We start from the raw sequence: 26301 nt of genomic DNA, 5'->3' as shown, positions 1-26301 counted from the left end.
GGCCAAGCTACCCCGGGGCGCGGCACCGCTACAGTCGGCGTGGGACCAGGACCTGGGCTGGGGGGGCGCAGGGGCTGCCTGACCAGCTTCCTGCCTCTCCTACAAGAGGAGTAAGAAACCGTGGAACCCCAGCCTGCTCCCGCGCCCCCTCTCCACCCGCTGCTTCCCTGCTGCTGGGCAGAGCCTAGAGCCGTAGCAGCTGGTGATGGAAAAGCCATCTGGGGCCCTCGGGCTGGGGAGAGCAAGGCAGGACTGTTTTGATGCCAGCACCCGTACCCAACCCTACCCGACCTGGTCCCCGCCAGAGGACTGTGTTCTTACTTGGCTCTCCAAGTGTCCTCTGCAGGGCCGGGAGAGAGCCCCCAGGACTGTGGTTGCTGGTTCTGGTAAAGTGAGAATGGGGTGGATTAGCGGGAGTGGCTGCAGTTCTCCACGCCCGGGGGAGTGCGTGCTGCCCTCTGCAAACCTTTCCTCCTCCCCCCTCGAGATCTGCATCAGCTGCTGCTCCCACACGCCCGTGGGACGGGCGCCTGTCCAGTCCTCACAACACTAGTGCCTAATTGCCTGGCATGCACAGTCCTGACGCTCGGCCTCCTGCTCGTAGCTAAGTAACAGTCCTGCCAGAGAGAGCACTGGGATGGAGCCATGCTGTGGGTGGCTGTAGCCAAGCACCCTTCCTTCACGCTTGCCCTCCTGCTGGTCATGCAGCCGTCAGTCCACTTACTGTATCTTAGTCTCAGCTTTGTAACCTGGAGTAGGCGCCCAGTTACCGTGATGACGGGCACTGTATAAATACTTAGAAATATATGTAAGCGGGCTTCCTGTGAGCTGGTACCGCCCCTGCTAGTCCTCTGCGCCTTCCACCAGAGCTGCTTTAGCACCCTGGGCCGATGTTGAGTTCCCAGATGCCAAGGCTGGGGATTGGCCCAATTATTGTTGGTTGTTAATTGAAGAGCTGGCCTGAAAATTTCCAAATTCAAATTTAAATGAAAACAACTGGAATGAGAGGTCCACAAAACTTTCATCCCATTTTTCCACCAGCTGTAATGAATTTGGTGCTTGGTTCTGTTCAAAATACAGACCAGGCCTGCCCCCCAAAGATCTTGCAACTTAAATATGCTGCATCTATGTGCTTAGCTGAGACCCAAGGATAATTAATAAGGTGTGTGTTTTTTCTAAAAAAAAGCAAATCACCTTCTTTCCTGTATTAATCTCAGAGCAGTGACCAGCTCTATTCTGATTGGAGCTGGAGCTCTGCCCTGCCCTGCAGAATGCTTGATTTAGAAAAAGCAACATGTTCTGCAAACCTCTGATCTGGGACATGAATTTTCTGGGTCTCTGCAGAGTGTGATGAAGGGTTAGCTATAAAATGCTGTCCCAGGGTAGCAAATTCCCTCCGTTTCTGAAACAACACTTTGGCTTTGACTATTTCTCGTGTCCTGCTGCTGCCAGGAGCACCAAGCACTGTCATGATGTGTCACCTTCTGGTGAATGTTGTTTGTAACTCGTAATTTGTGAGATGTAAATAAACTGGGTACACCTCGTTGGAACTAAAAGGCATCCAGGGAGTGTTTAATCTATTGACATTTCTGTGCTGTAAGGAGATCGTTAGATCGCCCTGTGTGTACCTGGGTTTTGAAATAAAGAATGCCCCCAGGAATCCCACTGCCAAGTCTTTATTTGCAGAGCCTTCTGTGAAGGAGACTTGCCTGAAAGCCAGTCACTTATGAGTAGTTTACAGGGTTGCCAGCAAATATACCCAGACAGACCTCTATGAGCCAGTATCTTCCTCAACATTCACAAAGATCAGATCATGCAAAATCTCCCCCACTCCAAATATGCTAAGAGTGGAACGTTGCCTTCCCTGATGCCAAGCAATTTGTGCATATTTTCAACTGACTGCCATTGCCAGGTGTTGTTCTTTAGTGCCAACTAAGTGAAAGTTACCCAGTTAGTCTTAGTAACCACTGACTCACCTCAAGTGGGCAAGATGACACCCGAGGAGTGGAGTTGACTTTCTTGTGTATCCAGGAGCTGGAGAGAGAACAAATTACTGATGCTCTGAGAGCCTCTTATTTGGTTTTGTTTTTTATTAACCCAAAATATGATAATACACCGGACCCTCGCTAGAACGCACGTCTATATAGCACGAATTTGCATATAATGCGGTCGCGGCCATGGATCCCAAATTTAATTACTTTAATTGCAATTCATTTTAACGCGGTCCCCGCGTTAACGCGGTACTGCACATGGATCCTAAATCCCGTGTTCTAGTGAGGGTCCGGTGTAGTATCTTAGATGCCCTTGGCTAGCAAACAGAATACTGGGTAACAGCTGCCATCTGAGACAGTATGTTACATGTGTGATCATGGGGAGATTGAGTCTGTGTTGCTCCATAGCACGTGGCCTGGCGCTTGTAAAGACAAAGTATATTTTTCTGGAAATTTAATCTTGTGGTTGTTCCTTTGGTGCTTGGTTGCACCTTTCCCACTAAATTCCCAGCAGGCAGAGTCCAGAAAACTGCTCATGCCTCCTAAGGGAGTTGGGTTTTTTTTCTGATTCATTTGTAAGTGGGCACGGGCTTCCTTTTTATTGTTGTGTGGAATATTTGCAAAAAACCCCAAAGAGAACAGGAACTCTCTTGGTTAGTGTTCCATCTGCTACTCACGCCCCTCCTGGGCTGAGAAATGTCTTGGCAACTGCTTGCTGGGCTCTCTGCCGATGATGGCTCAGGTTAGAACTAAAGAGCAGGTGAATTCTAAAACAATCTGGGGCCTGGCTGGAAGAGGGAATTGGGACCCAGGGCCCGATCCAAAGCTCTTAAGTCAATGGATAGCTTCTCTGACTTCAGTGGGCTTTGGATCCAGGTCCTGAGAGCTTGCCGTGTTGGCATGCCTGGTTCGAATGCTGTCTAGGGTATTCGTGCCATACAGCCCTTCTCAGAGGGCAGTGTGGAGTGAGATTGGTGCCTCCCATCATGTGCCTAGTGGGGCCACCGACAAGACGGGCAGTGCTGACCTCAAGTAATGAAAAATAGTAGAGTCTCTTTAAATGTGTGATGGGCGAGCCAACTAAGTTCTGTGTCTGGGATTGTCTCTGGGCCTGTCACAGCATACGCTAGGCTCACCTAACACGCCCAAGGAGAAAGGTGCAGATTCTTGCCAGCATTTTCCAGCTGGTCTGCCTGAAGCCATAGGTCTAATGGCCTAATTTTCAGAGCTGCTGAGTGCCCCGGTCAAATTCTGGCCTGTGATCTTTACCCATAAAGAGTTGAGCTTCAATCTCAAAAGGCTTATAGCGGTAATGGCTCTTGCAGGACTATCTGGGGGGAGGGATAGCTCAGTGGTTTGAGCATTGGTCTGCTAAACCCAGGGTTGTGAGTTCAATCCTTGAGGGGGCCATTTAGGGAACTGGGATAAAAAAATCTGTCTAGGGATTGGTCCTGCTTTGAGCAGGGGGTTGGACTAGATGATCTCCTGAGGTCCCTTCCAACCCTGATATTCTATGATTCTATGATTTTTCTTGTTACCCCCTGGCTACACTGCAGCTGGGAGCAGCCTCCGAGCCTGGGGAGGCAGATTCGTGCTAGCTCCACTCGAGCAAGCGCGCTAAAAATAGCAGTGTGACGTTGCGGCTGGGGCTGGCCCCCTGAGTTTGGACCCATGTGTTCAGATGGGCTTGACTCAAGCAGCTCACGTGAGCCATAACGTCCACACTGCTATTGTTAGCATGCTGGCTTGAGCAGAACCAGCCTGAGTCTGTGTGTCCCGGCTGCCATGCAGACGTGCCCTCTGAGACTTGCCTCGGGCTTTAATGGGGTCTCCTCATTCTTCCTCAGACCTACCAGGGCTGTGCGTCTTCATTCTACATAGCTCCAGAGCGCCTCTGTGCTGAATGCGCGGTCACGACTGCACAGTCAGCCTGGAGCTTCGCCCACCTTGTATTAGCTAGAACATAACGGGTAGGTGCCAGGTAAGGTAACCAGGAGTGCAGCTCCGTGTGGTGTGCAGCGGGCACTAGAGGGCAGCAGCGGTGTTTAGTACAACGCCCTCACCCGCACTGCCTCTAAATCTGACTCAGAAGAACTTTCTGAACGAGAGCCCGCGGTCAAAATCAATGGCCTAGATGGAGTCCAGCCTTCAGGCAGGCTCTGATTGACGGCCAAGCTAATGGGCTATTCATTATGATCAGAAGAGTCTTTACAAGGAAAATGTATTCATCTCTCGGGGCACTCCCGAGCCTGCTTTCCCAGCCCGGACTGTACACTTCCACTGCAGGGACGCGGCCCCTGCCATGTGCTAGCGCCCTGGCTCCCACACAGTGCTCCGCACCCCCTTGCTGGCAGGCTGCTGAGTGCTGTCTGGTCACCCCATGTTGGCTCCACCTCCTCGGCTCCTCCCCTGGTCTAAAAACATTACAGTTGGGTTTGGGCCACTTTATAACATGGATTTTTAAGTTTCTTTTTCATTTTCAAACAGGGATTGAGGGGTGGGGGGAGTGGGTTTCGAAACCAGAAATCAACTGAAAATGTCCCCCCAAAAATCATCAAACAATTGGAATCGCGTGGGCACCAGAGGGAGCTGAGCTCCATCCGCCTCCTGCCTTGTCTACACACAAACCTGCACTGATTTATTTGAAGCAGTTTGGTTAAATTGTTGCAAACCCTGTGTGGACCCTCTTATTAGGTTTGAGTGGCTTATTTTCTTTTAGCTTAAGCCTGTCCCTAATGGATTTAAACTAAACCACAATAAGCCAAGCCTGATTTAAACTGAAAATAATAGAGTCCACACAGCCTTTGCACTGGTTTAATGAAACTGGTTTAAAATCACACCTTTAGTTAAACTGCTTGTAGACAAGCCCTCAGCAAAAGGTTGGGGAAGGGTGAGTGTGAGATGAATTGCAGCTTACTTTACAAACAGGTCTTGCAACAGCCCAGCATGAGGCAGGTCTTACCCCATTAAATAAATGGGGAAACTGAAACAGAGGTGCTGATTCTCCCGGGATTGCACAGCTGCTCTGCCACAAAGCTGGCAATAAAGCTCAGGAGTCCCTGGCTCCAACCACTAGATGCACTGGGCCTAATTCACTATAGCCCAGCACCAGGCATTGTCCTTTGCACCAGTGCAAAGGGTGTAAAACGCTGCTGAATCAGAATGCCAGGATTTTGCACAGGTACAAATGCCAACACAAGGTGGAGAGCAGTGGGAAATCAGGCCTGCTGCCAATGGAAAGGCACAGCTTCTTGTGGACTCATCTGCAGGGATTCACCTCTCCAAAGCCAGGGCAGGGGCAGATGCTAGGCAGAGGAAGTGGGGACAGGCTCTGTTAGCAGCTGGCAGCGGCGTGGAACAGCCTGAATTGTGTTGGCCCTGAGAAGAACTACTGTTCAGACTCTTATAATAAATGAATGCATGGCTAAGGCAGGGCAGGGAAACACCCACAAGTCAGGACATTCAGAAGTTAAAGGTTCCCAGAGCAATATTAGTTCAGCCCCAGCGCATGTATTGTCTACATTAAAGCACACCCTGAACTGCAGAAACTGACAACAAAACACTCCACCTAGGCGACGCAGTGGGAATGATGCATGGTGGGAGCAGCAACCTGGCTTCTGTGTCTAATGCAACACCAAGGCCAAACATTTAATGAGAAAGAGCCTGGCTTCCTACTGCAGCCAGGTGAATGGGGATGCTGAGTGAGGGCGAAAGGCCTGGCTTGCACCCAGTTGTTGGATTGATAGAACTCTTTCAGTAAGGGGGTGATTTTTTGCCAAAATAGTTAGTGGCACAAGACCTTGTGTGGATGCAGTTATTCTAGTATCAAGCTGCCTTATATTGGTATAGTTATTCCCTTTCCTGTACAGGAAGCACCTCTGTACCAGCTTAACTGCATCCACACTAGGGGAGTGGTGCCGTGTCAACTCTACAGGTATAGTTAAAGCAGTTCAGCTTGTCTGTGTAGAGAAGCCCTTAGCTGAGATTGCTGCAGTGAATGTTGCAGACATTTGGATTTCATTTTATTTTTACCCCCACTATAAATTGGACCCTCAGTTATTTAACAGAGTTTGAGCAAATCTCACAGCCCACAGCGTGAGATTCCTCATGCTGCCCCATTTGTCTGGGGAGCAGCGCCATTCCAGTCAATCGACTCTCATGAAAATGCGGAAAGATATCCCCCAGGGTTCAAGAAGTTCAGAGGATGGAAGTGGAAAGGAAAGGTCCTATCGCGTTGTTTTTCACTCGCTGCTCCCACCCTCGCCCTGCACTGTGCTGGACGCTGGACTTTATTCTGCTCTCTCCGCTTTCCAAAGACAAGGCGATACCTCCCGGAGATCGCTGCTAATTCCTGCCGGACTTCACATGCAAAGGCATCCCCCTCAGAACAGGGCGGGGTGAATGACAGCCTGGGCTATTGGATGGCCAGCTGCCGCCTTTGGGAAGTGAGTTGCTGGACTTGAGCATGGTACCCTGTGGCCAGGTGTGCACATTACAGCAGCCACCAGTGTGAGGGGCACTAGCCGCCTGGCCTACCCAGCAAAGTTCAAGATCGCTCCTTTCTCGTCCAGGGCTGCGAGGCACAGTGCGGAGAGCAGTGTGAGGGAAGGAAGCTTGCCCTGCTCTGCCAGGGCTCTCTCAGTTCTGGAGACTAATAGACACCTCCATTGATCCAGCACTTTTCAGCAGCACCAAATTCACAGGCAACAGGTACAACCTGATGTGTGGGTGTTAGCAGCACGTCCATCCCGGGCTGCCACTGGAGAGCGAGCCGGAGACGGGAGCATTGTGCACTATCAATGCTGCCTGGCAGAGGGGCAGGATTAATGGCTGGCACAAACAACACTGCGTACTAGCAAGTAAACCTTGCCATTGGCATGAGCCTGTGGAAGCCACAGCCTTGGGATCACTGGTAGAGATGATCCCCCCGGAGGAAGAAAACTGCTGGGCACAGGTATCAGTATCAACAGGACAACAGCCCCTCCCCAGCCACACTATGGCATCACTTTGCAATGCATTTGGCAGTGATGTGAAGCTGGCCCTCAGAAAATTCTTGGTGGCCTCAGTTCCTTTGTGTAAACAGCTACCTCTGCTCCTTCCTGGTCAGGGTGACAGGGTGAGCAAAGCCTAAATAGTCTAAATAGCAAGATTAGAGTAATCACAAGTGTGACTGTGCAGAAAGAAGGAAACACTTTAATTATGCAGTGACTAATCTGCAGAGTGCAAGACCCACTCAGCTGGTACAAAGACATCAGCAGAACATTAAGCTCCATAGATCTCTGGTTGGTGGAGAGAATGTGAGTCCCTCTGGGAGCAAGGGACAATGGAAAGCAGCAGGGAAGCACATGCTTGATTTCTGCCTCCGGGATCTCATCTTCCGGAAAAAGACATTGTAGAGCGGAGAAGCTTGGGAGCCATCCCTGCCCAACCCCATCCCTCTTTTGTCTTGAAGATGAGATACTGGAGGCACAGACCATGTGTCAGCAGGAGGTGGGAAGGAGAGGGGTTTAATATTGACTCCCATCGCTCTGAAGACATCCTAGACGGGGAGAAGTGGATTTTCTGTTGGGTGGTATGTGGACATAGCACCTCGATGGGTGCATGGCACTTGGGCACCCAATTCCCAGGAGCCACTCAATGGAAACGAGGCTTATGCATGGTGTCATTTTCACTGGAGATGCCAGGGCTTCTCTATCTGTTTGCAGGAGGCCCCAGGTGATCTCAGACCCCAGTCCTGGGAGCAGAACTCCCTCTTCCCAGCAGTGTTTGTACTTCCCAGGTGGCAGGAAGAAGCAGAAGCCACAAGCCGGAAATTATGAGCCATTCCAGGGAATTTGTATAGATCCGGGTGACTGCTGAAATCATCCCTGTTTGGTTCCTTTCCTGTGGCCCTCCTGTGTTCACTTTCTCCCTCTCCTGTATCCAAGTGTTACCCAGGCACACAAACGCTCTCATTGTTTGCAGGGGAAAAGGCATGAGATTAGATGCTAGCTGCTGACGAGAACAGGACACTTGTTTTTCTGGAGCCCAGGCTGGGGGCTGTATAAAGGAAAGGAAACCCAGGAAGGAGTTGAAGTTAAAACTTCCTCCTTGGTTCCCTTTCTTTATATGGAAATGTTTCCTTTAGAGCCAACTCCAAATCTGAAGCCCAGTAAATTAAGAAAAATTGTCTCTGAGGCCAAACCCCTTTAAAATAGCAAATGTTTTATAGACTGCTGGGTCTGAGCCAGAGTCCGGGGCTGGCTTTCCCTCCTCACTGAGTCACAGCCGCCTGAAGCTGGGACTTTCAAGGAGGAGGATGGATATGCGTTGCCTTACCCTTCCTTTCTTGACAAATCCCTGTGTGACGGGAAATCATAACTGAGCCCTGGAGTTAGATCCAATGTGCTGGATGCTGATGAAAATGCCTGGAGTGGTTCTATAGGTGGTGAGAAAAAAGAAATCGTGAAAATGTCCCCACGTTGTTTTCCTCTGCTCACCACTGATGGAAATGATCTGACCAGCTTTGCTCTCAGCACTGCCCGATGTAACTGCAGGCTCTAGTTATCGTCAGCCCTGAAATCTGGTATCACAAAACCATGGAAGCGGCCACAACCATTTAAATCCAGAGCTTTGTATTTGTAGAACGTTTTTACCCACCACACGCAAAGTAGTTGACAAAGGTGTGTCAGCAGCGTCGCCTCCAGTTTACAGATGAAGAAACTGAGGCACAGAGTAGTGATTGCACATGGAGCAGAAGGCTGAGGTTGGAACAATGCCCAGTACTCTAGATTCCCAGTTCAGTGCCTCCGTCACTGTACCTCCATTACAATGTCCCATTTCCTGTTGTGCTAGAAGAGACCAGTGGGCCAGCCAGTCTCCTATCCTGACCCCAGCAATGACCAATATAGCTGATTGCTCCTGCAACACTATCCCATGGTTGCTGCACACCACCCAGGTGGAGATTAGCTTCTGCCCTCACAATTGATGGCCCTAGTGACTGTAGGGGAGAACACTATTCTTATTCGCTTACAGTAAATGTCTAATCCTTTCTTTTAATCAATAAGAATTCTTCCTCTCCCTTGAGACGAAGCCCTTGCTGAAAGCTGAAATGATTGCTAAGGAAGATCAGCCAGGTTCAGTCTGCGCTGTATCCGCCTTGCGGGGGCTTACATCACCTTCTGCTCCCACTTCTTCCAGTCCCTTATCATTTGATGCAGCACGAAACTCCTACCCTCACAAAGAAATAAATAGCATAAAATCAGGCTTTATAGTCTTCTTGCTGCTGTGGAGAGCTATAAAGACAGGAAATGCCACAGCCAACAGAGCCTGACATTGTCTGTTTCCTGATTCCTGCCTTGGGGTTCATATTTATGTTTATAAACGACACTTCTTGCCTGTTGCACAGCTGCAGGAATGCTTGCTGTCTCCTGTGGCTAAGGATGGCGGTGTTAGCTTCATAGGGGAGGGTTGGGGAGGGGTGTGTGCACACACGAGTGTGTGTGTGAGGTTCATGTGACTCTGTCTCTGTGTGTGTTTGCCTTTGTCCCATGAACGAAACGTGACTTGCTCAAGGTTTTCTCATCAAGGAATAAATTTGACAATTATGTTTTTTGTGTTTCTGTTTCACCAAAGCCTTAAATCTCAGGTCAACTGGCTAGCGGCCACAGCAGACTGGCTCCTAGACACAATATATTCTAGCTACTAGCCATACAGAAGGTAGCTATTAGATGCACAGTATCAGATAGCCTGGCTACTAGCAGCATGACACAGGCTGGCCAATAGACATGTGACAGACTACTAGGCACAACTGGCTACTGACCATACTATACAGACTGGCTAGCGTAAGACCTTTAGGGCAGGTGGTGTCATTTACTGTTTGTCTAGGACCTAACACAATGGCTGATATATTAGTTAGATGAGGAGGCTAAGGACCATTTCTGTTGGTGAGAGATGAGCTTTTGAGCCACACAGGCTATGTCTACACTACACAGCTTTTAGCGATATGGTTGTGTGGCCACAAAAAACTTCCACCCCCAACGAGTGGGGTTTCACACTGGCACTTGTCCCGGCAAAACTTTTTGTCTTTGGCACGGGAGGGGATAACACCTCTGAAAGACAAAAGTTTTGTCGTTCAATTGCCAGTGTAGACCTTGCCACAGAGCTCTTCAGGCCTGGAAAAGGTACTTCCCGCATCCCAGCTAAATGGGAGGTGGAACAGATTGTTTAGCACCAGTTGTTAGCATATATTGCAAGGGACCATTCAAGGTAGAATGGCCCGTTAACACCTCTGCAGTCCTGGGACAAAAAGAGGGGTAGTGAGTTACAGATTGTTGTAATAAACCATAAATCCATTGTCTTTATTAAGACCATGATTTTTAGTGTCTAGCAAAGTTATGAATTTAAACTCCCAAGCTCCTTTTTGACAGCGTTACACAGGTTTCCTTTGAGGATGAGGGCTGACAGACATAGAGTGATCGCATTCTGAAAAGTGTTCCCCCCCAGGGGATAGGGTGTTTTTGTCTTTTATCATTTTCCTGTGTGAGTTCATTCAAGAGCATAGTGATTGTCTGGTTTCACCCGCATAGTGCACTAAATGCTCCAGTAACAATTCTGATTGTGAGTCTTGCTCAGCTACTTTGGCACAATTCTTACATACCAAACAATATGCCCATTTGCAGAGGATGATAAGGTCACCGTGGGATTTCTGTCAGGCTAGAAATCAGGCATTTGCCATCCTGGCTTTGGGAAGTTGCTGCAGCTAATGTTGCCTACTTAGGGTATGTCTACACTACGAGAGTAGTTCGATTTTACTTAAATCGAATATGTGGAATCGATATTACAAAGTCGAACGTGTGTATCCACACTAAGGACAGTAATTCGACTTTGTGAGTCCACACTAACGGGGCAAGCGTCGACATTGGAAGCGGTGCACTGTGGGCAGCTATCCCACAGTTCCCGCAGTCCCCGCTGCCCATTGGAATTCTGGGTCGAGCCCCCCAATGCCTTCTGGGGGAAAAAATGTGTCGAGGGTGGTTTTGGGTAACTGTCGTCATCCAACCGTCACTCCCGCCCTCCCTCCCTGAAAGCGCCGGCGGGAAATCAGTTCGCGCATTTTTCTGGTCAGTGACAGCGCGGACGCCACAGCACTGCGAGCATGGAGCCCGCTGCGACCATCGCTGCAGTTATGGCCGTTGTCAACACCTCGCACCTTATCATCCACCTTTCCCAGAGGCAGATGCTGAGAAATCGGGCGAGGAGGCTACGGCAGCGCGGAGAGGACCTGAAGTCTGAGAGTGGCACAGACCTGTCACAAAGCACGGGACCCCGCGCCGAGGACATCATGGTGGCAATGGGTCATGTTGATGTTGTGGAACGGTGATTCTGGGCCCGGGAAACAAGCACGGACTGGTGGGACCGCATAGTTCTGCAGGTTTGGGATGAATCACAGTGGCTGCGAAACTTTCGCATGCGGAAGGGGACTTTCCTGGAACTTTGTGAGTTGCTGTCCCCTGCCCTGAAGCGCAAGGACACCCGGATGCGAGCAGCCCTGACTGTCCAGAAGCGAGTGGCCATAGCCCTCTGGAAGCTTGCAACGCCAGACAGCTACCGGTCAGTCGCGAACCACTTTGGCGTGGGCAAATCTACCGTGGGGGTTGTTGTGATGCAAGTAGCCAACGCAATCGTTGAGCTACAAAGGTAGTGACCCTGGGAAACGTGGAGGTCATCATAGATGGCTTCGCCGCGATGGGATTCCCAAACTGCAGTGGGGCTATAGATGGAACTCACATCCCTATCCTGGGACCGGACCACCAGGCCAGCCAGTACATTAACCGAAAGGGCTACTTTTCAATGGTGCTGCAAGCACTGGTGGACCATAGGGGACGTTTTACAAACATCAACGTCGGATGGCCGGGCAAGGTTCATGACGCTCGTGTTTTCAGGAACTCTGGTCTGTTTAGACGGCTGCAGGAAGGTATTTACTTCCCGGACCACAAAATAACTCTTGGGGATGTGGAGATGCCTATAGTGATCCTCGGGGACCCAGCCTACCCGCTAATGCCCTGGCTCATGAAGCCCTATACAGGCGCCCTGGACAGTGAAAAAGAACTCTTCAACTACCGGCTGAGCAAGTGCAGAATGGTGGTGGAGTGTGCTTTTGGACGTCTCAAGGGGAGATGGAGAAGCTTACTGACTCGCTCTGATCTCAGCGAAACCAATATCCCCATTGTTATTGCAGCTTGCTGTGTGCTCCACAATCTGTGTGAGAGCAAGGGGGAGACCTTTATGGCGGGGTGGGAGGTTGAGGCAAATAGCCTGGCTGCTGATTACGCCCAGCCAGACAGCCGTGCGATTAGAAGAGCCCAGCGGGACGCGCTGTGCATCCGGGAGGCTTTGAAAGCTAGGTTCCTGAGTGAGCAGGGTAACCTGTGACTATTAAGTTTGTTTACAGAGAAGCTGAACCTGGCCCCGTTTCTTTACCCAGTAAATGTTCACTATCCTCTCCAGTTACATACCCCGTTCACCCCCTTCCAACACACGTTTAAAAATAAAATCACTTGAAATTTGTTAATGAACACCGTTTTCTTTATTACTGTTTTCGCGGTACAGTGTTGAACCTGGGACGCAGACTGTGGTGGGGAGCGGGTGTAGTGTAGTGATGCAAAGGACGCTTCTAAACTCGAGGAATGACAGGCTCCGCACTGGTGGACTGGTTGTTTCAACGGAGCCTGCCACCCCTCCTGTTCGGGACTCTGTGTGGGGGGGCAGGGGGAGGACGGTTACAGATCCCCTGCTGCGTGGCTCTGTGATCCAGGATAAGGACCGCTGCATATGATCTCTAACCGCCCTCCCCCGCCACAAAGTCACATAGCCCCCCCCACACACAGAACATGAAAACCACCTCCCAGACTGACCAGGGTAACTAGTGACTGCAATGTGTGTGTGTCCTGCTGCTGAACCTGCCCCCGCATCTGTACCCTGGTAAAGGTGACTGTCCTGTCCAATTACCAACCCCCTTCCCCCCCTTCAAACAGACTCTCCTCTAAAAGAACATGATGGAAACAGTAATTAACAGAAATGTATTTTTTATTAGCAACTACACATGAAACTGGGGGATGAAACTGGGACGGGGGCTTGGGTGAGGCGGGAAGGAAAGGACTTATCAAATTTTGGGGAATGAGAGCCTTCTGGTACTTGAGCAGTCTGCAAGGGTGGAGTGAGAGTTTTCACGGACTCTGCCGCCCCTCCTTCTTGGGACTTTGGGTGAGGGGGGTATGGGACTTTGTGGCGGGGGGAGGGCGGTTAGAGAGAGACTGCAGCGGGGCTCTGTCCTCCTGCCTCCGATCCTGCAGAACATCCACAAGGCGCCGGAGCGTGTCCGTTTGCTCCCTCAGTAGTCCAAGCAGCGTTTGAGTCGCCTGCTGGTCTTCCTGCCGCCGCCACCTCTCCTCCCGTTCCATGTGTGATCGGTGGATTTGGGACAAGTTCTCCCTCCACTGGGTCTGCTGGGCTGCCTGGGCTCAGGAGCAGCCCATAAGTTCCGAGAACATGTCCTCCCGTGTCCTCTTCTTCCTACGCCTAATCTGCGCTAGCCTCTGGGAGTGTGATGCCAGGGTAGGTCGGGAGACAGTCGCAGCTGTGGGATGGGAAAAAGGGAGTGAATTCCTCAGAAAGATAAATTTTTTGGTGAACAAAGAACATAGTCTTTCTCTGTGAACAAGACCATGCACAGCACCTATCACATGCGCACTCAGGACAAGGTCGAATTTTCGGCCTTCGCATTCAGTGCCTGGGGTCTTGCAGTGCAGATCAGACAAGCGGGGCAGGACAGCGGAATTTGGGTAACAGGCCGACATGGTAAGCCGTAGACTTGTGGCTGCTTAAAACTTTAATAATAGCACTGGCCTCCTTTCACGTTCAAAGCAATGCCAGTCCCTGCTGCCAGCAATCCGGCAAGCATGAGCTCTGCCCCTGTCCCACCCCCTCGCGGCTGTCCCAGGGAAAGATCCCTGTATGCTGCTCCTCTCCCGCCTCCACCGCGTGGCTGTAAACCGCCGGTTACAGTTCTGTAAAGGAACAGGCAAGCAGTCCCAATACTAACATTCCCCTACCTAATTCAAAGCAGGTCACCATGAGCGACATCACTCTGATGAGGATTTCAGAGACGGAGAAAGAACGGATGCTTCGGGAAAGCCTGCAAAGACCAGGGCCGTATGCCGCCATGCTCTGCAAGGCAATGATCCCCGAGTACTTGATTGTCTCCTGGCGCGGAAATGTTTCCTACCACGGAGGACCCAATAAGGCCACTCTCCCCAGGAACCTGATGCAAAGGCTTTCCAATTACCTCCAGGAGAGCTTCGTGGAGATGTCCATGGAGGATTTCTGCTCTATCCCCGGACATATAGACCGGATTTTACTGTAGCTGCACTGGCAGGGACTAAACAGTAGAGCGCCTAGGGCAAAACAATCATGCTAAACCGGACATTGTTAGATTTTTTTTCTGTAGTTGCACTGCCAAGGACTGAAACGTTAAGCGCCTAGGGCAAACTAATCATGAAAAACCCATTGTTAATATTGTTAATATTCCTGTTCTGTTAAAAATAAATGTTTACATGTTTAAAACACTTACTGACTGATCCTTCCCCTGATTCTGTGTCCGGGTTAACGCCTGGGGACGGTTGGTAGGGGATCTCTGTAAGGGTGATGAAGAGATCCTGGCTGTTGGGGAAATCAGCGTTGTAAGCGCCGTCGACTGCCTCGTCCTCCTCATCTCCTTCCTCATCTTCCCCGTCCGCTAACATCTCCGAGGAACCGGCCGTCGACAATATCCCATCCTCAGAGTCCACGGTCAGTGGTGGGGTAGTGGTGGCGGCCGCACCTAGGATGGAATGCAGTGCCTTGTAGAAACGGGATGTCTGGGGCTGGGATCCGGAGCGTCCATTTGCCTCTTTGGTCTTCTGGTAGCCTTGTCTCAGCTCCTTGATTTTCACGCGGCACTGCGTTGCATCCCGGCTGTATCCTCTCTCTGCCATGGCTTTAGAGATCTTCTCATAGATCTTTGCATTCCGTCTTTTCGATCGCAGCTCGGAAAGCACGGACTCATCGCCCCACACAGCGATCAGATCCAAGACTTCCCGATCAGTCCATGCTGGGGCCCTCTTTCTATTCTGGGATTGCACGGCCATCTCTGCTGGAGAGCTCTGCATCGTTGCCAGTGCTGCTGAGCTCGCCACGATGTCCAAACAGGAAATGAGATTCAAACTGCCCAGACAGGAAAAGGAATTCAAATTTTCCCGGGGCTTTTCCTGTGTGGCTGGTCAGAGCATCCGAGCTCGGACTGCTGTCCAGAGCGTCAACAGAGTGGTGCACTGTGGGATAGCTCCCGGAGCTATTACCGTCGATTTCCATCCACACCTAGCCTAATTTGACATGGCCATGTCGAATTTAGCGCTACTCCCCTCGTTGGGGAGGAGTACAGAAGTCAAATTTAAGAGACCTCTATGTCGAACTAAATAGCTTCGTTGTGTGGACGGGTGCAGAGTTAATTCGATGTAACGGTGCTAAATTCGACATAAACTCTTAGTGTAGACCAGGCCTTAGAAAAACCCTTTCCAAGATGGGCATTGGGCACTGTGAATTGAAACTGGAGAACAGAGCAGCTGTTTGGGGCTGAGGAGTTGCAGCGATTTACACGAGCCTCTACCAAACCCACATCTATCCCTGTGTCTTCCTGTGTCTAGCCTGCTGCTATACTTTGCCAAAATACCAAGGCTTGAAAGTATTAATGAGGAGGTATGTGTGCCGGGGGGTGGGGGGTTAAGGAGAAAGGAACAGAGCTGCATCTTTCACTCCTATTGAAAAGTGTTGGACCAGATATGCTTTTTGGAAGGCTTTTGGTTTTCGGAGGCCTGTTATTAAGACTGGCAATTAAATAATAATTTAGGAAAAGGGAAAAGTTCACTTTGAAGGGAAGTAACAGCAAGTGCAGTCTCTGGGAACAGAGGAAATGGTCAGCGAGATGCTAATCCCAACCCTGTCTCATTAAGTGAGATCCTAGCTCTAATTTCTGAGTACCCAATTACAGAGGAGGGGTATTTTCCTGCTGGTGCAATCCACAGATAGGGGAAATCCTCTGTCCTCCAGGAGCTGGGTGCAGCCCGAGCCCCTTATTGGAACTCTCCAGATGTGCAATTGGGACAGGGATCCCAAACCCCGAGGGTCTGCAGAATGAAAACCCAACCCACGGGGTTTTACAAACCTGGACCAGTCCTCCTCCAGTTCACCTGCCTCCAGTTCAAAGGGTATTTTAACGATTCTCCCCTGGCTGGCAAATGGTACAGTCACTAACACTTGGGTAAAGGGGGAGAGACACACTCCCAGATGAGCAGGGCAGCAGTGCACCACACGAGGTGCCAGGCTCTGGGGTTGGAATTGGGGAGTTAAAGCTTCATTGACAATTCCCCATGCACAGGTTGGTCCCCAGAGATCCCCTAGAGCTGTGGGGGTCGGGGGACGTGACAGGAGTGAGCACCAGTGTGTGTGTGTTTGGGGAGTCTTGTTCCTATAGCTGCTGCCCTTTCCTTTACTTCAGCTCGCTTTGGCCTTCCCCTCTGACCCTGTGCCAGGTCCCAGGTCCCAGTCTCTACCTCCAGCCCCTCTCCCCATTTCCAGGCCTGTGCCCAATCTCCCAGCTCCCACTGCCAACACCCTGTATCAGCCTGCCCCTGCACCTCCTCCCCATCACCCTCGCCTCATGTCATCCCCATCCCCCACCCTCCATACACCCTGTGCCATCCCCCTACCCCCCTCCCGGTGCCATCCCCAACCCCCCATACACCCTGTGCCATCCCCCCTCCCCGTGCCACCTCCACCCCCCATCCCCTCTATGCCATCCCCCCTCCCTGTGCTATCCCCCCACTCCCATACACCCCCTCCCCCCCGTGCCACCCCACCCCCATACACCCCGTGCCATCTTCCCATACACCCAGTGCCACCCCCTCCCTGTGCCAGCTCCCCTCCCCCCATACACCCCGTGCCACCCCCTTCCTGTGCCAGCTCCCCTCCCCCCATACACCCCGTGCTACCCCGCCCCGGCTCCCAGCCCCGCCCCCGGGGCGGTGGCGGCCGCAGCAGGCCCGGCGGGGTGGGCGGCCCGGCGCTGTCAGTCCCCGCGCGGCCCCGCCCTGCCAGGCTCAGTCCCGCTCGCCGCGGAGCCCGAGCAGCCGGAGCCAGCGCGACCCGCGGCCGAGGTACCGGGCGGTGGGGCGGGGCTCGCCAGGGAGTCAGTGAGTGGGGGGGCTGGGGTCAGAGTGTGGCTATGGGGGACTGGGGTCGGGGGGGTATATGGGTAGAGGCGGTGGGGGGAGCAGTCAGGGTGGGGGCTGGGGTCAGGGTGGGTATATGGGTAGAAGCTGGCTATAGGGGGCTGCGGTCGGGGGGGTATATGGGTAGAGGGGGGAGCAGTCAGGGTGGGGGCTGGCTATGGGGGGCTGCGGTGGGGGGGTATATGGGTAGAGGGGGGAGCAGTCAGGGTGGGGGCTGGCTATGGGGGGCTGCGGTCGGGGGGGTATATGGGTAGAGGGGGGAGCAGTCAGGGTGGGGGCTGGCTATGGGGGGCTGCGGTGGGGGGGTATATGGGTAGAGGGGGGAGCAGTCAGGGTGGGGGCTGGGGTCAGGGTGGGGTATATGGGTAGAAGCTGGCTGGGGTCAGGGTGGGGCTATGGGGGGCTGCGGTCGGGGGGGTATATGGGTAGAGGTGGGGGGGAGCAGTCAGGGTGGGGCTATGGGGGGCTGCGGTCGGGGGGGTATATGGGTAGAGTGGGGAGCAGTCAGGGTGGGGGCTGGGGTCAGGGTGGGGTATATGGGTAGAAGCTGGCTGGGGTCAGGGTGGGGCTATGGGGGGCTGCGGTCGGGGGGGTATATGGGTAGAGGGGGGAGCAGTCAGGGTGGGGGCTGGGGTCAGGGTGGGGTATATGGGTAGAAGCTGGCTGGGGTCAGGGTGGGGCTATGGGGGGCTATGGGGGGCTGCGGTCGGGGGGGTATATGGGTAGAGGTGGGGGGAGCAGTCAGGGTGGGGCTATGGGGGGCTGGGGTCGGGGGGGTATATGGGTAGAGGTGGTGGGGGGAGCAGTCAGGGTGGGGGCTGTGTGTGAGGCTGTGTTACGATGGGCATTGGGGTGCGAGGAGGTTGTGGGAATGTGTGGGGGTTGGGGGCTAGGTGGGAACACAGTGGGGAGTTGGGGCATGACTTGGTTATGGGGGCTTCAGGGGTGAGATAGGGCCTTAGGGAGTTGGGAGTGGCAGGGCTGCTCTGGGGTGTGTGGGGGTCAGTGGGGTTAGCAGCGGGGTGAACAGGGATGGGTGGGGTGGCTGTAGTGGGGCTCTAGCAGTGAGGTGTGGGGGAATGGCCTTCTCTCCCCTAGCCTCTTTTGGAGGGAGGGGTTCTTCTTACCCCTTTGTCTCCCCTTCTCTTGGGAGTCATCCCCCCCCCCGCCCTGCTGAACTGGATAAAGCCCCGCGTGGGTTGAGCTTTGTCTCAGCCCAGCAGCTGATGCAGGGAGGGCGGTTAGGAAACACTTCCGTGGCTGGTTCTTCCCTTCCTTTGGGAGTGTGCTGAGTAACTGGGGATGGGTGGGGGCCTGGGCTACACTGAAAAACTGGGGGAGGAGGGGGAACATCCAGCTGAGCAGAGCAAACATCCCAGCTAGCCTTTCCGTGACCATCTCTTGCACATGTCCACCCACTTCCCCCGAGGAGCTGCGTGCAGAGGCCACTGCTGTCTGAGTGTAGAGAGTGTGACTCTCTCCTTTGCCTTGTTACTCAGCATAGGAGTGAGTGCTCGCTGCTTGGTCTCTTGTGTCACTGTCAACTGGAGAACGCCTACAACTGACGCCATAGGAAGTTTGTTTGAACCAAGCTGACTGAAATTGTGGTGGTTCCCCCATGCACCCACTATTTGCCTTTCTGGGTGTGTGCATGCTTCTCTGGTCATTTTCATGTTAAAAGAGCAGTTTCCTGGTGCTAACAAACTGCATTTCCGTGTTAACTGAACAGCAACTCTGTGTTCTAAAAAGTGCTCCTGGCTTACTACTGAGGTGGTTTTTAAACATTGATATTAGGGGGTGGGGAGGAGGAATAGCTTTGTAGTGTCAGGAGTAAGTATGCATTCCAAAACCATGACTGAGCGGCTCTCTCCAGCACTAACAGTCTGGCAGCCAAGTCTTTTCAGCAGCAGCCAAACCCCCTAAATCCAGCCTCAGCCTCGAGACAACCCGAGCATAAAACAGTAACTAAGTTGTCGAGTCAGTTTATAGTGTGCAATCTGTGACTGGAAGACATGTTGTGTGCTGAGACCTCAAGCTGATTGAAACTAACTGGGTCATGGATAAAGGAAAATGTCACATTTTAAGCAAATTGTGAAAAGGGTTTAAAATTGTGTTTAAAACATAGGCAACGAACTGCTTAAGGGCTTTACTTGTGCATTCCCATTTATATTCCACTGTCAGTCACACTTTACTTTCATTGTGCCGAGTGTCTTCTGGCCTCCAAACAGCCGTAATTTATGGTCAGTTTCCCTTCGTTAGCTATGTGTGAGAGCGTTGGGGCCTTAAACTGGAGTCATGTACCTAGTAGAAGATATTTGCTTTGAGACGTTGTATCTAAATGGAAAATGCACAGAGCTGACCCACACCTAACAGGTTATCAGAAGTTTGTGTAAACAAAATATACATTGTAATCTTCTGTTTGTGTTTGTGTGTGTTAGAGCTATGAAATGTATGGAATGTGTTAGACAAATATTGATTGGCCCCAGGGCAAAAGCAGCACAACACTACACCAGGTAGAAACAGTTCCTGAGACTGTGGTATATTGTTGGAAGCTAATAACATGTCACTTATTCTTCAGTATAAACGTTGGCGGAATCCCTTTTATTAATAAATGTGTAATAAGAAACCTATGCTGCCTTAGAATGAAGATGGACTAGATAGCTTAATATGGGTGTGTGTGTGTGGGGGGGGGGGTGGAGAGATGGTGTCTCTAGATTCAAGGTGTGGTGGGTTGTAAGAATTTTTTATGTAAGATGCACTTCAAGTGACTCCTCTCCTTGAAAATTGAGATGTCGAGCCTTTGGAGGTTGAGCCTTTGTTTCCCTATTTTGAAAAGAAATTCTGTGGAACAGTAAACTTCCAAAAGTAGAGCCACATTCATCTGAATTCAGAGGTGGTTTGCAGCAATAACTTCCTAAGGAAGTTAAGATCTTGCAGCATTTCTCAGAACATGGAATAATCCTCACGTCCTGCCCAGCATCCCTCCCAAAACACTGTTATAAACAAAAAGAACAGGAGTACTTGTGGCACCTTAAAGACTAGCAAATTTATTTGAGCATAAGCTTTCCTGGGCTACAGCCCACTTCTTCGGATGCGAAGAAGTGGGCTGTAGCCCACGAAAGCTTATGCTCAAATAAATTTGTTCGTCTCTAAGGTGCCACAAGTACTCCTGTTCTTTTTGCGGATACAGACTAACATAACACGTCTGCTACTCTGAAACCTGTTATAAACAAATCCTTGTGTGAATGCCAAGTGTAAAATGGCAGCCACTTTAGCCAGCAGGAATCTGACGCACTACTGTGCAAGGCACAGGGGATACACAAAGCAGGAAAGGTGGTATATAAACCCAAATTCTGTGCTTTCTAAAGGGGTCATGCATCAGATGAAATCAGGCTCAGTAGGCAACTGATTCCTGGATGCTGCTGAGCGTTAATTTTTTTACAAGGTGCTCTCGATCTGCCGTTTGTATAATGAAGAGTCTTGTAATTGGCAAGCCATACAATAAATAAATAAATCCATACAGTAGGTGAAATACTCTGAGGGTATTGCCTTTGGGGAAAGGAATGAGTGCGGGTGGTATCCTTTCTTGGATGAGAGGACAAAAATAATGTAGACTCCAGATGGAGTCAAAAAATGGAAGAAAGGCGGCTGTTTTTAGCACCTAGCAGTTTGCTCGTCGGTTGCCACACACTCCTTTAGCTCTAAAAGATTTTCAGTCTGAGTTCTATTAAAATAAGATCCTGAACTCAAAGCAGGCTGACTGGTTTAGCAACTATAAAAAAGTTAGCTTTTGCACTTCAGTGTTGTGACATAAAATATCAAAGTTCAAAGCTACAATTCTGAAGAAAGAGTATTGAGCTCAGCATTAGGTAAAGGATATGTTTAATGCATGTGAGATTTATTAATACCTATTGCCACATGACTATTCATTACTGAGCTGAGACTTTATGAATGGGCCTAGCTCATTAGGCATTCTCCCATGCATATAATCTTGAACTTTAACCCAAAGTCCCTTTTTAAAAAATTATATTATAAATTTATGTTTATGTTAATGTTTGCATGGTATTTTGAATATCTAAAAAATTTAATATGTACCATTATTAAACAACAAATAAACAACAAGAGTGCCCAGAGGCCCCAATTAGGATTAAACACTGTTGATTAGTAAAACACTGTACTCAGATTTGATGAACTAAGGAATGAAGTGATGGTTCCAACTCTCTGCCTTCTTTCATCTAGCTGCAGTGAGAAATAGGCAATGATGTCCCACAGCATGCAGGCATACACGCTTCAGGCAATGTTAGAACTGAAAGAATCTTTAAAATCCAAACTACCTCTCACCATTTATGCTGTTTGCTTTTTCATTTTTCTGAGCTTTGATAATGAAAACAGAGGCGTCAATTTCACTTCCATTTATGGTTGGTTTCTAGACAGTTTCACTTTCTCCTTTTCATGCACCATGCTGCAAACATTGCAAAGGAAATGTTTAAATCCAAGATGTCTTTAATTTCACTAGAAGGGTGGTGAAGCACTGGAATGGGTTCCCTAGGGAGGTGGTGGAATCTCCATCCTCAGAGGTTTTTAAGGCCCAGCTTGACAAAGCCCTGGCTGGAATGATTTAGTTGGTGTTGGTCCCGCTTTGAGAGGGGATTGGACTAGATGACCTCCTGAGGTCCCTTCCAACCCTGATATTCTATGATTCTACACTTACATATGTAATGAAACTATTTCTAGTATGAGGATTTGTAAAATCTTTAAATTTAAACATAAATTTTGAGATTAGCCCCCTCTAAGACACAGTCCTTAGTTTAGTCTAATAAAATCCTGTAAGTGGCCATGGGGAGCTTAGAGGGGCAGCATAGAGGAGTTCACCGGTCATAAAGAAAGGGTAACTGCCTCTGTCTGACACCAACAACCCCCCACTGAAAATACTCTAAACTGATATGATTAGATAAAGGAATACAAACAAGTGCTTCTGGGGAGGGTTGTGGGAGCAGTGTAAGTTTACGTGGGAGTTGGATTGTTCATTTGGGAGGCTCATGCTTGTAGTCACAAGTCTAATTGTGTTAATTGTGAGTAATGATTATTTGCATGAATAAGGGCTGTAGACTTAGGCCCTTTTCTTTATGTATAGTTACACAGACTGTGCTGCCTACAAACTGTATGGATGTGAAATTGTGGTCCCTTGTTTTGCCAAACCATGTCACTTTGATCAGATATCTGAAAGCTGGGATCATTCCAGAAACTGAAGGCAAAATATAGTCTCTGGTCTCAGATTCTTTTTCAGAATTTTCATACCTGAGGCATTAGATAGAGTACAGTACGATATCCTGGCTCTTCTAATTTAGATAGCTCAGTGGACATTGTTTCTCCCGATGGGGTACTTTTTAAGCTTGATTGTGGAAACTTGATTTTCTTTTGACAGCCATAACTGGTCAGAGAGATGGATTCGTTGCTAGGACCATTCTGCTTCCTCTTCGTTGAGGGTTTTATTTCATCTTGTGAAACAAGCAATTCTAAGGGATTATTTCTTTGGGCCTGTTCCTGTGAGTTTTGTGTGTGTGCCTTTGCTTTTGCCATCCTGTCTGACCAAATACTTTGAGTCCCCCCCCCCAGCTGAGTTGTCTTGTCTCATTCTTGATGTGTTCTGTCATTCCCATGAAGCATGGGCTTTCAGGTTGCAATGATGTGGTGTTTGTTTCTGATATTTCAGAGGAGTGATCAGTTTTGATGGGGGAGCCTAAGAAGGAGAGTTTCTTCATTTAAATTTCTTGGTGGGTTTCTCAAAGAGCTCTGCTTATTTCCACTTGTCTGTTTCGGGTTCAGAGGTTGGTGGTTCGGGCATTGACTTTGTGGCTGGCCTGTGGCCAGGGCCGGCACAACCCATTAGGTGACCTAGGTGGTCCCCTAGGGCGCTACCATTTGGGGGGTGGCGACCGCGGCGGTATTTCGGCGGCGGGACCTTCTGCCGCCTAGGGTGGCAGAAAAGCTGGCGGCGCTCCTGCCTGTGGCAAACTCATGTTAGTTCAGTTATGAGTTAATCACACCCCTGGTAGCTCCTGTCCTCTGTACTGCGGGGCTTGTGCACTTTTGGGCTGTGTGGCATCCACATCTAAGCACACAACCATGCTTAGATGTGGAGTCAGTTTGTCCTTGGCTGTGCTGGTGAAAGGCATTTCCTTGTGCTCCCATCTCGTGTTTGATTCTGTTTTCCACCAGTGTTTAAATGCTATGATCTCACTTAGTCCATGTCTGTGGCCTTGGCTACACTTGGCAATGTGAAGTGCGAGTATAGTCGCGCCGCCAGCGCTGCGAGAGCTCTCTCGCAGCGCTGCAAGTACTCCACCTCTCCGAGGGGAGTAGCTTGCAGCGCTGCGAGGGAGCGTGCAGCGCTGCAGGCGCTGATTACACTGGCGCTTTACAGCGCTGCACTCGCTGCGCTCGGGGGGGGGGGCGTTTTCACACCCCTGAGCGCAGCAAGTTGCAGCGCTGTACAGCGCCACTGTAGCCAAGGCCTGTATTACAAGTTGCATTGGTTTAAAGGAGGGGTGGGGACTTGGGTTTTTTAAAACTATTTAGTTAAAGCCCTGGGTGGATACCCTTACATTGATTTAAAATAGGCTTATATTGACTTGACTTAATTTGGTAATGAATTAACTTAAACTGCTCAAAACAAGCTAAGTAAATTGACTTAAACTAGTGCAATGTATAATGCAGTCAAGGCCTAAGGTGGCTTATGCTTTAATCTGTACAAAGTTTTTCCCCTTCTGTTTCTGCATAGTACTGGCTGGGGAGGGATGGGGGGGGGGGGGGAGAGGGTGAAAATGTTATCTACAGGGTAGTCAACAGTGCTAAGAGCCTAGCCAGACAGTCTTCCCTAGACTTTTATAGGGAATCTCTGACTCTCACTACCACTGGTGCAGCTCTGTCAGTGACAATGGTGAAAGGACTAGTGTAGACGTAGACATGGCAACAGCATTTTGATCACACTGCTGAGAGTAGAAGACACTATTGAATGCCAGTGCACTGGCTATGCTAGCACTCCCCCGAGTGGTGGTGGAACTGGGAAAGTTTTTTAAGTCCAGTGTAGACAAGGCCAAAGGTTCTGATACCTTGCGACTGAAGGGGTGGCAAAGGATACACTGCTTTCTGTCGCTTGTGGAACAAGGGACAGCTGCTCCCTTCAAGTCCTCTTTTCCTCCTCTCCACTGGTGTAGGACAACTGTAGACATGCCTTTTTAATGTTGGTTGTGGGGTGGAAAACCCCTGCAGGGTAAGTGGTTGCGCTGTTGCTTGGATAGTGGTGCCTTTTAAGAAAGCTTACGCCCAAATAAATTTGTTAGTCTCTAAGGTGCCACAAGGACTCCTCGTTGAGTTTACAGATGCTAATAGATACACCTCTACCCCGATATAACGCTGTCCTCGGGAGCCAAAAAATCTTACTGCGTTATAGGTGAAACCGCGTTATATTGAACTTGCTTTGATCCGCCGGAGTGCGCAGCCCCCCCCCCCCCCCGGAGCGCTGCTTTACCGCGTTATATCCGAATTCATGTTATATCGGGCCGCGTTATATCGGGGTAGAGGTGTATATGCCACTGCCATGGAAGCTAGACACAGGAGACTGTCGTTTAGCAGCATATAGACTTGTTAATTCCTGTGTAGGCTCCTGTGTTATATTTTAGGAAGCAGATTTTTCAGCATTCGCTTGACTTTTGCCACCTTTTGTGTTCAAACAAACAACCCCATCTCTCCGTCCCTCATTGACCCCCAAACTGATCTCTGTGAAATGGCTCTGGAGACATGCTTCACTTTGATTTTAAAAAAACGGTGGTGTTGAAGCATTTCTTAATCAATATCCAGGATGTAGAGAACTTCTAAATGTGCAACTCTTTTTTAATAACCCCTCAAGAAGCCCATGATGGAACACTCCATAGCCTCTGTGCAAAACTATCATGGAAATGTATGAGTCCCGGTCCAAAATGTACTTGCCTGTCCTTTATTAAGGTGATTGCTAAGGAGACACTGGGGATCTTTACTTACTTGGGTGTATAGAATTTTGCAAGGCTGTTTTCAGAGTGTGGAACCAAGTGCTTGAAGAAACAAGACAGGTTTATATCTACCCAGGGAGTTTCTGATGCCCTATGAGCCTAGTATCGAAGGCCTGATTTAAAAACATAGTTGCACCAGTTTAACTAAAGATGTGATGGTTGAAGTATTGCAGCCTTGTGTGTAGGAACTCATTAAACAGGTTTAAACTGATAAGTGCACCCAGGCAGGGGTAGGTATTGTCGTCGCTAAATTGGTTTTAAATCTACTTAAGTTGAATGGAAGCAGCTTTCTCTGTGTACGTAAGTGTTGGCTCATGTTGCCTGCTGCGGACCTAAAAGAGACAGTCACACAGCAATTTAGAATCATGTAGATTTAAAAAAAAGTCTGCTGGAATCCAGACTAGGACCAAGTGGCATAAAAGGAAATGAAATCTGATACCTTGCCCTTCCATTGGTGCAGCATAAGTGAACAGTCTTCTGAAATCACCAGGGGCATACTGCATGACCCAAAGGCTCTTTTGGATAACCCTTCCACAATAACTTTGACTGCTTTCAGGATAGCCAGCAGTCTCTGGAACTGACTGCATCTCTTCTGAGATAGGACTTGTCCATGCATGGAGGTGTTCCTCATTAACTCCATGAGTAGACGTTGTTTTGGAATAATCTGAACAGGACCAAGGCACTCTTATTTCAGAGTAAGTTTTCACACATGGAATTAATCGGGAACAACTCCATGTGTAGACAAGCCCGTAGGTTCTCTGTCTTGATGAAAGCCTGTTTAGTTATGTAAATTACTGGCCCATGACTTTATTTTAGCCAGGGCTTCTAATCTCAGAGAGTTTATCTAGGTAAACATTTTGAGGCTTGATTACAGATGGAAGAGCATCAAAGTCTTCATGCTTAACCTGTCCAACCATTGCAAAAAGATAGGGATTCAGACACCTCTCTGCTCCTGGA

General features: G+C 49.9%; 1 protein-coding gene across 1 annotated transcript in view; it reads left to right on the top strand.

Annotated features, from left to right (window-relative positions):
- The first annotated feature begins 17166 nt into the window (after window positions 1-17166).
- Window positions 17167-26301, top strand: part of RHOC (ras homolog family member C) — a 33262-nt gene continuing 24127 nt past the window's right edge. The window contains exon 1 of the mRNA XM_065403976.1: window positions 17167-17221. The gene's annotated coding sequence lies outside the window, so the exon portion shown is untranslated. The remainder of the gene's footprint in view (window positions 17222-26301) is intronic.

This window comes from Emys orbicularis, chromosome 4 (genome assembly GCF_028017835.1).
Source record: "Emys orbicularis isolate rEmyOrb1 chromosome 4, rEmyOrb1.hap1, whole genome shotgun sequence".
NCBI lineage: Eukaryota > Metazoa > Chordata > Testudines > Emydidae > Emys > Emys orbicularis.
Note: the sequence above shows the minus strand (reverse complement) of the source record. Positions and strands in the feature narration are given on the sequence as shown.